The sequence below is a fragment of the Molossus molossus genome, unplaced genomic scaffold (assembly GCF_014108415.1).
Source record: "Molossus molossus isolate mMolMol1 unplaced genomic scaffold, mMolMol1.p scaffold_m16_p_18, whole genome shotgun sequence".
In the NCBI taxonomy this organism is placed as follows: Eukaryota; Metazoa; Chordata; class Mammalia; order Chiroptera; family Molossidae; genus Molossus; species Molossus molossus.
The window spans coordinates 25,727,588-25,738,054 of NW_023425353.1; the positions used below are offsets into that span (position 1 = coordinate 25,727,588).

At 54.9% G+C, this 10,467-nt stretch overlaps 1 protein-coding gene across 1 annotated transcript in view; it reads right to left on the reverse strand.

Moving 5' to 3' along the window:
- ATP2B2 (ATPase plasma membrane Ca2+ transporting 2) overlaps window positions 1-2,740 on the reverse strand; it is a 174,497-nt gene extending 171,757 nt beyond the window's left edge. Inside the window, exon 1 of the mRNA XM_036267151.1 lies at window positions 2,622-2,740. The gene's annotated coding sequence lies outside the window, so the exon portion shown is untranslated. The remainder of the gene's footprint in view (window positions 1-2,621) is intronic.
- Between the last annotated feature and the right edge of the window lie 7,727 nt (window positions 2,741-10,467).

The following is a 10,467-nucleotide window of genomic DNA, read 5'->3' on the forward strand; positions in this document are numbered from 1 at the left end:
GGCATGGGAATAACAAGGCTACGCGAGGCCCCATGGTAGCGATGCGTGCAGAGCAATTCGCTCAGTGGATGCTTGCTGGGTTACCAGCTACCCAAATCCCCTGACCCATACTTGTGCTGGGTAGGGAGAAAGGCAGAGGGAGCAGTGGGAGAACAGAGGGAGCGGCCCAGCATTTCAGTCTTTCAACAGCATAAGCCACAGGCAGCTTTTCTGACCTTCTGTCTGGAGAGGACTTTGGAGAATGCTGGAGGCATCCGGGGCCCCATCTCTCAGAGATCCCACACCAGTGAGCCGGTTTTCTGTTGCCAAAGAAGGGGGCCCGTGGGGTCCTGGTGGTCTGGGCCATGGGAAGCAGCTGTGCCCGCCCCCTCCTGTCTCCTTTCCAAGACTGGGCAGCTTTCCCTGCAGAACATCAATAACCCAAGATGGCCTTGCTGAACCCAATCACAGCTCCCTGGGAATGTGGGCTGATCCTCCAGTCCAGAATGTGGAGGCTTGTGCGGGGCTGCAGCCTCCAGTTAGCGGCCACTGTCCTTCTGTCCTCACAGGCAGTGCCCAGAGGGACAAGTCTCTCTCCAGTGCCCAGAGGCACCTTCAATTCCACGAGATGCCTGGAGGCTGAGGGGTGGGGGACTGCAGTAATCGCAGAGGCGCTTCATCTGTGTGCCTGGGCCGTCTTCTAAGTGTGCAACCTACATTCACCTGTGGGCACATTCCAGCATGCCACCTGCCTGCCAATGCACAGACACGCATGCAGCTGGCATTTGGGACTCCACATGTGTGTGTTTGTTGCTTTCACACCAGGGCCAGCCCTCGCAGGGGCACATGCCACATTGGTGGCTGCTGTAGGGCACTATGTGCAGGCCGATTGCCCATGTGCAGCCCACTGCATTCCTATGTTAGTGTTACATGCATATGTGAGCATGCTTTATTCAATGGTGTGTGTGTGCATGCACGCTGCATTCGTGTGCACACTGTATTTTGCAGATGAGCAGGTGGTATTTAGAGATGTGAGCTGTATTCCCATGTGGTGGGGTGTATCTGTGGGCATGAAGACTCCATGTGAGTTTCTATGATTGGAACATACAGTGTACTATATGGGGACTCTGTGTGAGTGTCTATGATTGGAACATACAGTGTACTATATGGGGACTCTGTGTGAGTGTCTATGATTGGAACATACAGTGCATTACAGTGGGCACTCTATTTGTATATGTGCATCTGTGCAAATCTGTAGGTGTGCATAGTGCCTGATGAGAATGGGACTGGGCCTATGAAGGTGGCTAAATAATATGGGCAATCACTATCTTTCCTGGCCCCCCACACCCCCTGCAGTGTTCTCCCAGGGCCACAGCCCCAAACCTGTCACTACCCCTTCAAGGAAGTTAACAGGAGGAAGCCCTGGCAGTCTGCACTCCAAGCCCCCTCCTACTGCACACGTCAAGAGAGAATTTCTCCGGATGTCATCCTCCACTCCTGGAAATGCCCCAAACATCAGCTCTGCCTCTTCCCAGAGATTCAGAGAGCAGTACAGGTGAGGAGGGGAGCCCCTTCTGCACTGGGTCAGGGGTATGCAACGTCACACCACGACCCTCTGCTGGCTGAGCTTGCCTGTTCACTTACCCTTCTGAAGGTCGAGCCAGGCTGGGCCTCTGCCTGGGGACCCCGAGACTCCTGGGGACCTTGCCTGACAGAGGCAGGCCAGTGGAGAGACCCCTCCCTACACAACCTGGGTGAGCAGAGGGCAGAGGTGGTATGGAATGGCCAGCTGGCTAGCAAAGAGTGGCTGCCTACAGCCCACCCTTGGGGAGTCCAGAGGCCCCCTGCTGGCTTTCCCAATTCTGACCCTGCAGGGAGCAGGGAGGAGCCCAGGTGCTCTGCCAGAGGCCACCCAGGCCAGCCTAGGAACTGGGCTTCCAGGCAGAAAGTGCCAACTCCACCACCCAGCATGACTGCTGCAAAATGGCCTGTCCACCCTACTCCTGCCCCATCCTGGCCATCTCAGGGACCTGGTTCCTGCCACCACACACCCAGGCTGGCTTGCCTGATCTGGTAGGTCCCAGTACACAGCAGCCTACCCCACCAAGGGGACCCTCTGTGGGGGGCCTCCCGCTGCTTCTTTCCTGGGACCCTGGCTGGGGCAGGCAGGGCACCTTTGGTCCTTTGCGTTTCCCGAGGCCAGCAGCTCAGAGGGAAGAGGAGCTTGCCCTCCACCTCTTCCCCACCACCAGCTTGCCGGCCCTTGCGTAATATCCACTGGGGCATTTGCTGTCTAGAGGCTGCTGGAATCTACCTGAGACCCCAGGCATCCGCCTGTCCGAGCCCCCCCTGCCAATGTCCCCAGCACCCCAGACCTCTCCCTCAATACACAGACCCTCACACTAGTGTCTCCCTCAGCAGCAACTCCCAATGCAGCCTCAGCTGCTGCCAGATAAACACAGATAAACAAGCCCAGCTCGTACCCCCCCCCCCAACACTGCTGCCGCCGCCACCACCACCATCAGCACTGAGAAAAAGCAAATGAAATGAAACAAAATAAAATGGGTGAGGGAGGAAGGGGAGAGTGGAGTGGGGAGCTTTTTATTTTTTATTTTCTCATGCTGGGGGATGCCGGTACTTACTTGGCTACGAAAATCAGCACAAATCCGGCATGGTTTACAGGCGGGCAGCCCCAGAATCGCGGTGCGGCAGCTGGTGCCGCGGCTGAGCCCAGCCAGCGTGCCCGGTCCCTCTGCAGACTGTACCATCCTGCCCGAGCAGGTGGGGGGGCCGGGGGCGGAGGCGCGCGCTGGCTTCTAGGAGAGCATCGCACCGGCAAAGCGCGATCTCGGGGGAGGCAGAGGCCACCCCTGCCGCTGCGCGCAGGCTGGGGGAGGGGGCGGGAGGACGGGGGAGGGCCCGGCGCGGGCTTGTTCTGTGGGGGGACGGGAGGAGAGGAGGGGGGGTGGGGGTTGTTGCGTGGACGGAACCACCGTGGTGGTGTTTGCGGTTTTAATTCCTCCCGTGGGATCATGAGGAACTAAATAAAGCTGGCAGAGTCCCAGGAACCTGCCGGCTCCCTCGAAGTAGGAGGGAATGTCAAGGGCATGGTGAGGGAAGGGATGGGGCAGAGCAGGAGGGGAGGGGTCCCTCCAGTGGTGGAAGGGGTGCGGTGGTGATAGCAGAGAGGGGAGGAGTTTGCTCACATGGGTCACAGTCCTCCCCTTCTTTCTGGGGGCCTCCTGTGGCTGGGAAGGGGATCTGCCCCTCCTTCTTTTTAGTCAGGGCACCCCCATACCTGGGGGGCAAAGGTCACATGGGGGTTGGAGTGGTCTTAACACAGACTAAACCACGTCTGTGGTTGCAGAGCCTGCAGTGAGATCCCTGCTGCCATCTAAAAGTGACCCCTGCAACCCAGTCCCTGGCTGCTGGCTGGTATGCACCCCCACCTGCGGGGGCTGTGGGCCTGGCAGATGACCCCTTCCAGGGGTGGCTTCTCTCCGGACAGGTGCCCCTGGCAGGGATGTCTGCATATGTCTTGTACATCTACATAATCTGCGGGGTCATCTGCGATGAGTTGGGGGACTGATCATATTGGGGGACAGATGATGTCCAGAGCGCTCCAGGGACCCCCCAAAGAGGAGTCTGTAGAAATAGAATCTCCCATCAGCTGCCCACATCTTCCTGTCTCATCTCTGCCAGACCTGCTGCCCCTTTAAATTCAGAATGGCAAGAGGACAGCCCTAGGAGCAAGGTGAGGAGGTCAGAGTGGGTGAAGGGGCTTCTCTTAGATTCAGAAGCCTCCCACTCCACTGCCTTGCCCCCTCCAGGAGGGGGTGCTCTGTTTGTGAAGAGGGCACTGAAGGTTGAAGGACCTTCAGGACCAGTGTCTCAAGGTACCTGTCAGTGTGTAGGGGGTGCATGGGGGTGCAGCATTGGGAGTTGCCCTAGGAGGCTGCTCCAGATGGAAGCTGCCTCCTTCCCCTGCCCCCACCCCCTGCCCACTTCTGAGCTGCCTGCCAGAGTGTCCCGAGCTGCTGCTCCATCCCTGAGCTGGCACAGAATATCAATTTGTCTCGTTAAGCTGAAAGTCTGCACTGCACCAAAATCAGAACCCGGCTGGGCAGAGGGGCCGTGGGAAGCAGGGAGCTGTGAGCACCAGCAGCAGGGCCCCCCAGCAGGACCACACTGATAACCCTTTACTCTTCACCGCTCCCCACCCCAAGCCCCACCAGAGGGCCAGGCAGGGTGGTCTCAGTGCAGGAGGATGCTGAGGAACTAAGCATGCTGAGCCCTGGTGGCCCGGGTTTCACCGGGGCAGGCAAAGCAGGTACTTGCCTGGGATAGCAGAGCTGCCCAGGACGCCTTTTGGAAAAACTCTTGTCCCCCACCAACAGCCCAGGACAGGGAACTCCCACATAGCACCCTTCTTGGAATGAAGATGGGGGGATTCCACTGGCACCCCTCTAGGCAGACTTCTAAGTCAGCCCCCATTCCAGGGCTGGCTCAGGCCAGGAATCCCCTCTTCTCCAAGACCTAGAAGTAGCCTCTGCCCCCCAACATGGGACCAAGTGAAAGTGTTCTGAGATGGCTGGGGTGTGAGGGTGGGCAAAGAGGGTGAAAGGCCCACTGCAGCTCGCGTGTGGTTTGAGCAAATGGGTCTGTGTCCTACGTCCTGCCATTATTAAAGTAACACTACTGGGGGCAACACCTTCGCGGAACAGAAAACAGACAGCTCCTCCAGGGGCTGGTTAGGAACCACCATTCCAACAAGAATCATCCCTCCCAAGTCCAACACAGTATACAGTTTGCAAAGACCCCCTGCAAAACAGTAAATCACTCGAGCCTCAAAACAACTGCTGGAGTGGCTGCTGAGACCCAGGTTACAGATGAGGCAGCTGTGTGTGGCTCAGAGGCATGGGGTGGCCAGGAAAAAGTCCCTCAGCTAGGAAGGGGTAAGCCAAACCTGAGACCCAAGACAGACTCCAAACCCAGGCTCTTCACGTGTGAAGGTCAGCATGGTGTGGGCTGGCAGGGGCCCCTCACACTCACCCACTTGGAAGTCCTGAGTCCTGCCTGCTCACTGGCCCCTGTTTGCAGTGGGTTGGGTCTGTACCAACAGACACCAAATTCTCAGAAGCTCATGGATTTTGGTTTGTTCCCAGAATCCAATACTAGATAGAACTGGCACCTGGCTAAGCTTCCATCTCCTTGGCATTCCAGGCCTTGTGTACTTCTGCATCCACACCCTAATTACGGGATACCCACTAACTTCTGAGGAAGCCCAAATGTTGAATAGCATAGTTTGAAAGTTCTTCCTTATGCTAGGCCCATGAACTTCTATTCAATCTCCAGGGTCCAACTCAAGTGCCTTTTTCTCAGACAATCCTTTCTGATTCCACCAAGAGAATTTCTTCATGCCTCTGTCCTACCTCTGACCACACCATATTGTGATGGTCTACATATCTGTCTCTCTCATTGGGCTATGACCACATTAGCTGTCTACAGAGTCCCTGCTCCCAGCATGTGGTAAATACTGTAGTAAAAGCTTGAATGAATCCCCTGCTGTGTGATTTTGATTCATCAACCGCCAGCACTAGAAGGACCTTCAAGGACTCCTTTGCAATTCTCCTATTTTACAGTTGAGTAAACTGAGGCTCCAAGAAAAGGATGGCTCTCCCAAGGTCATCCTTGAGGGCAGAATTTGGTCACAGACATTGGTCCCTTGCCCTTCCCCCTGTGCCTCCCTTTCCGGCAGCAGATATACCTGGGGCATCTGGCCTGTCCTTACAGGGAGGCAGGGGGCACTAGATAGGCAGAGGTGTTGTGAAATCAGACAAACAATGGCACTGGTGTTGCAACTCCGGGAAGATTTGAAACGACAGGCCAGGGCTACCCACAGAGAAGAGGGGGAGAGAGGCAGGAGGCTGGCCAGGAGGATTACTGATAGCTTCTGCCTCCAGCATGATTTGGCTTATGGCGGACATGGAGCAAGGGTCAGGGTTGGGGGAGGCATGAGAAATAGGGCAGGAGTGAGGGGAGAGCCAGCCTAGTTTGATTTTCAAATGGAGTTTAGTTGGCCAGACTGTTTTCTCCCTTGGAACACGTCCTAGAGCAGGGGAGTGTGGGGCGTGGAGAGGATCAGTCTGCCTAGGGATGGGGGTGGCGGCTTGGCCCAGTCTGCACAAGGGAGCCAGATGAGGTAGGGCCACACAGTTCTGACGGAGGCAGAATCAGATGCACTCAGAGGACAGCTGTGTCTTCTCTGTAAGCTAGGGGCTCTCCATCCATTCCCCTATGGAGGGAAAGCAGATTGAGGGCTACCCCTGCCCTCACCTTGCCCAGCTCAGTCTTCTGACACTGGGGCCGGGGTCTTGGGGTAGCTCTTGAGTCAGCCGTTGTTACAAAGAAATGCTGGTAGGGCCCCTCAGGGACAAGAATCTATTTGCAAAGGCTGCTCACATCCCTGCCTTGTCTGACCTCTATAAGTCACCCTCAGAGAAACTGGGCTTCTTCCCATTTTACAGAAGAGAAAATTGAGGCCTAGAGTGACTTACTTAGGAATCATAGAGCCAGTGAGGACGACAGCCAAGACTAGAACCCAGATCTGGCCCACTTGAGCTCTAGACTCTTCCTCTGCCCCTGCCTGAAGTTACCCAAATGGAAGGCACATGTCTCAGGCTCTTCTAGGCCCATGACCTCGAGGGGTCACAGAATGTATGTCTGCGGGCCACATGTCCTAGCTTTTCCCTAGTCTCCCCTCTACCACCTGGGGGCCCCTCCTCACTCCCACCAAGCTCCAAAACTCCCTTAGCCAATCTGATCTTGGGCTGGGTCTTTGTGGCCAGACAGACCTGGATTCAAATCCCAGCTCCTTCATTTACCAGCTGTGTGACCTTGGGCAAATGACTCGATCTCCCTGAATCCCAGTTAAAATGGGGACAATAATATCTATTTGGCAGGGTTGCAAGCTAGAGGAAAAGGGAAGTTGTTATTAATAGAAGAAACATGGTGGGGTAGGGGTAGGGTTCTCCGGATGGCTCCTGGGAAATGTTGGGGGTGGGTTTATTCCAGCCCCTCATCCCACTGGGGAGTGATGGTCCTCCTATACCACCTGGCCAGGGCTGGTCTCTAGGGCCCAGGCAGCTCTGCTGAGACTTGAATTCAGGCCCTAATTCCTGGCTCCTCACCCCCCACCCCTGTGGTTCTTGCTCCCTCAAAAAGGAGGGTGCAGGCCTGACTGCTGACCAACTCCAGCCACTATTCACATTGACATCCTACCGTGTCTCAGATGGTGTGAGCTTCACAACATCCTGGGAGGTAGATCCTATTTTTATACTCATTTTACAGATGAGGAAACTGAGGCACAGACAGGTGAAACAATGTTGCCCAAGGTCATAGAATGATTAGGGGAACTGGGGCTCAAAAGCAGTGCACAGGTCAGAAATCCTCAGCCTGTAGGGCCTACCCTAGCCTTCTAGCTGGGTGGGGCAGGTATGTTGTGATGATTGACCTTGTCACCCCCCTGAGAGGCCAGAGGCCAGATGCCAGGAATAGAACCCAAATTAGGGAGCTGGCACTTTCTCTCCTGAGAGAACACAGAGCCTGGGGAATCAAGAGCTACTCTGGGAGAACTTCCTGGGGGAGGTTGCCTTTTTCAGTGATGGGAAACATGGTCTCATCTACGCTACCCCTTTGGGTTAACGCTATCTTGGTAATAGGCACACATACATACTGCCCTCTCCCATCCATCAACCCTGACTCCTCACCTCAGTCCCCTCCTCTTCTCCTGCATCCTCCTCCTGTTTACTCACACTCTGCACCTTACAGAGCTTTCTCAGTTCCTCTAAACCCTTCTTGGGCTCCCCTGTGTCCTCAGCATAAAACCCAAATTTCTTACCACGGCTCATGAGGCCCAGGTGGCTATTCTAGACCCCTCCCATTGTCCTCTGTCGCTTTCCCTACACCAAGCCTTCTTTGTTCCTCAAACACGCCCTTGCATCTCCATGCCTGTTTCTTTGCGTGCACCATCCACTCTGCTAGGGATGCCTCCCTCTCTGCCTGGAGCACGCCTACTCATCCTTCAAGACTCAGAGCCAGCAACTCCTCCTCCACGAAGCCTTCACTGATTTCCCTTCCATCATCCCTCCTCCCTAAAAGAGATTCTTACAGTTAAGCTTTTTATGTTCATCTGCCTTATACATCAGGCTGGGGGATTCCCTGGGGATAGGCATGGGTCTCATTTGCCTGTTGTATCACCAGTACGGGGCACAGAACCTCAAAAAATTGATTGAACTGATGAGGGTAGGTTGTTGAATAAAAAAGCAATTCCCTTGGTGGTTTTAAACCAGTATTTGTATCTCTCTGTGGCTCTGGAACTTTTCTTTGCACTTGCCTGGAGGTCCTGGCTTAAGAGTCACTATTTCCTGAGCCTGTCAATGAACAGGGCTCCCTCTGCATGCCCAGCGTGGGCAGGGGAAAGAGAGACCCTAACTTCACTCAGATACCCAAGTCCAGAGATGTCTCAACTGGGACCAGAAGGCCTGAGTCCAGGGTTGGACTTGAGGTGAGTGAAACATCCAGGGAGGAGTCCCTGTCCCTAACTGCTCCCTCTACAGCCTGGCATTTCATCATTACTAATGCATTCCTTTGGATTATTTAGTCGGCAAATATAAAGGCAGCTCTCACCAAATGTGAGGCACTGTGCTGGGCTCCCTAGTTAACAGCTGTGTGTCTTTTTACTCCTGCCGGAAGGCTGACTCCCTAAAGGAACCCGTAGAGGAGGAAAGAGGAATCAGGGAATGGGGAGGAGGAATCCAGGGGTGTCAGGAGAAGAGGGAAGGGAACCTGACATTTGCTGAGCACCTACTATGCGCCAGGCACTTAACACATGAGTTGTCATTTACTCCTCACCACTGCCCAGAAGAATTTGGTGTTATTAGTCCCCAACTCAGAGGGTGAGTGACTTGCTCAGGGGTGCACAGCTGTGTGGCACACAGGACAGGGCATTCAGACCACTCGCTGTCTGCCATGTAGCCGGTCCTCTGTCTGGATGTGCTCCTGCTGAGGAGGCTGGAAGGACCCAGTGGAGCAAGGGCGTTCCCAGAGCAGACAGGAGAAGAAGGAGTGACACCTGAGAAAGCTGCAAGCTGACTGACTGACTGCCGGACACTGCTGGGACTGCAACCAGTGAGAAGTTAGGGAATAAAGTGTGGCCACCCCAGCTGTCCACGTGTCATCTGGGTGGGGTGGAAGCCATAGGGCAGCATCAGCTGTCTCTGCTGAGCACTCTCCTGTGTGTAATGCACATTCTATGGGCCACACTTAACCTGCTGTGTGGAGAGTGTCACCCCTATTTTACTGAGGAGGAAACTGAGGTCTGGAGAGTGGAGGTGACAAGTACATAGCTAGAGCCAGAATTAGAACTCAGATCTTAATGGAATAATCACAGAGGGGCAGTGGGGCGTGGGCTCACCCTTTACATGGATTCCAGGCAGCCAGGGCTCTCAGAGGAACAGAAGCCTTGCCCTGGCACTCCAGCCCCCTGCTCTGGGAGGCGAAGGGGCTCCCCAGCTTCAGTCCTCCATTGCAGCCAAAGGTGGCAAGGGAGTGGGGGTGGGCACCAAGAGCTCGGGAGCTGGAACCGGATGGATTAGTGCCAGTGCTGTTTCCCCAGGATGGGCTGTGTGGCTTTGGGCAAGTCCCTTAGTCTCTCTGGCCTCAGGCTCCTTATTTGTAAGATAGGCATGCTTCCAGCCTCTGTGCCTGCTCGTTTGTTCAACAAATATCCATCAACACCTAGTATTTGCTAGGTTCTGTGCTAGGTGCTGAGGATACAGTAGTGAGCAGAAAAGCCCATGGTGTCTCCTCTCGAGAGGGTTTAAAGACAGATGTGAAATGAAATGAACACACAAACCAATGTCAGTTTATACAGGGGCATGAGATGAAGGGGCAGAGGCCATTGGCACATTCCGTAGGAGGACCCAGCTGTCTCTGGTGGGAGGAGAAAGGGGAATCACAGAAGGTTTCCCCAAGGGGGTGATGACCGGGCTGGGGTCTGCAGGCTGAGCTGGAGCTTTCTAGGTAAAACTGGTATTGCTGGCAAAGGGAATGACACGTGCAAAGGCCCTGAGGCTGGGAAGAGTTTAATAATTCTCAAGGGATTGAAAGGAGGCCCAAATGACGAGTGGAAGAGTGTGGGGAATGGACAGGAGGGGATGGAACATTTTGGACCATATCACAGATTTCTGTCTTTATCCCAGAAATAAGAGGAACTTCAGAAGGGTTTTAAAGACTAAACAGGATGAGGAACATAAGGCCCTTGGTGAGGGGCCTGCCACACCAGAGAATTCCGCAGTGTGGCTGGACAGCAGCGCCACAGTAACATCACACCCGCAGAAAACACACCCATTCCTCCGACCGTGGCTGGAGCGGACTCCATGCCTGGGATACATCAGCAAGCAGGAAAGGGGTCCTGCCTGCACAGGG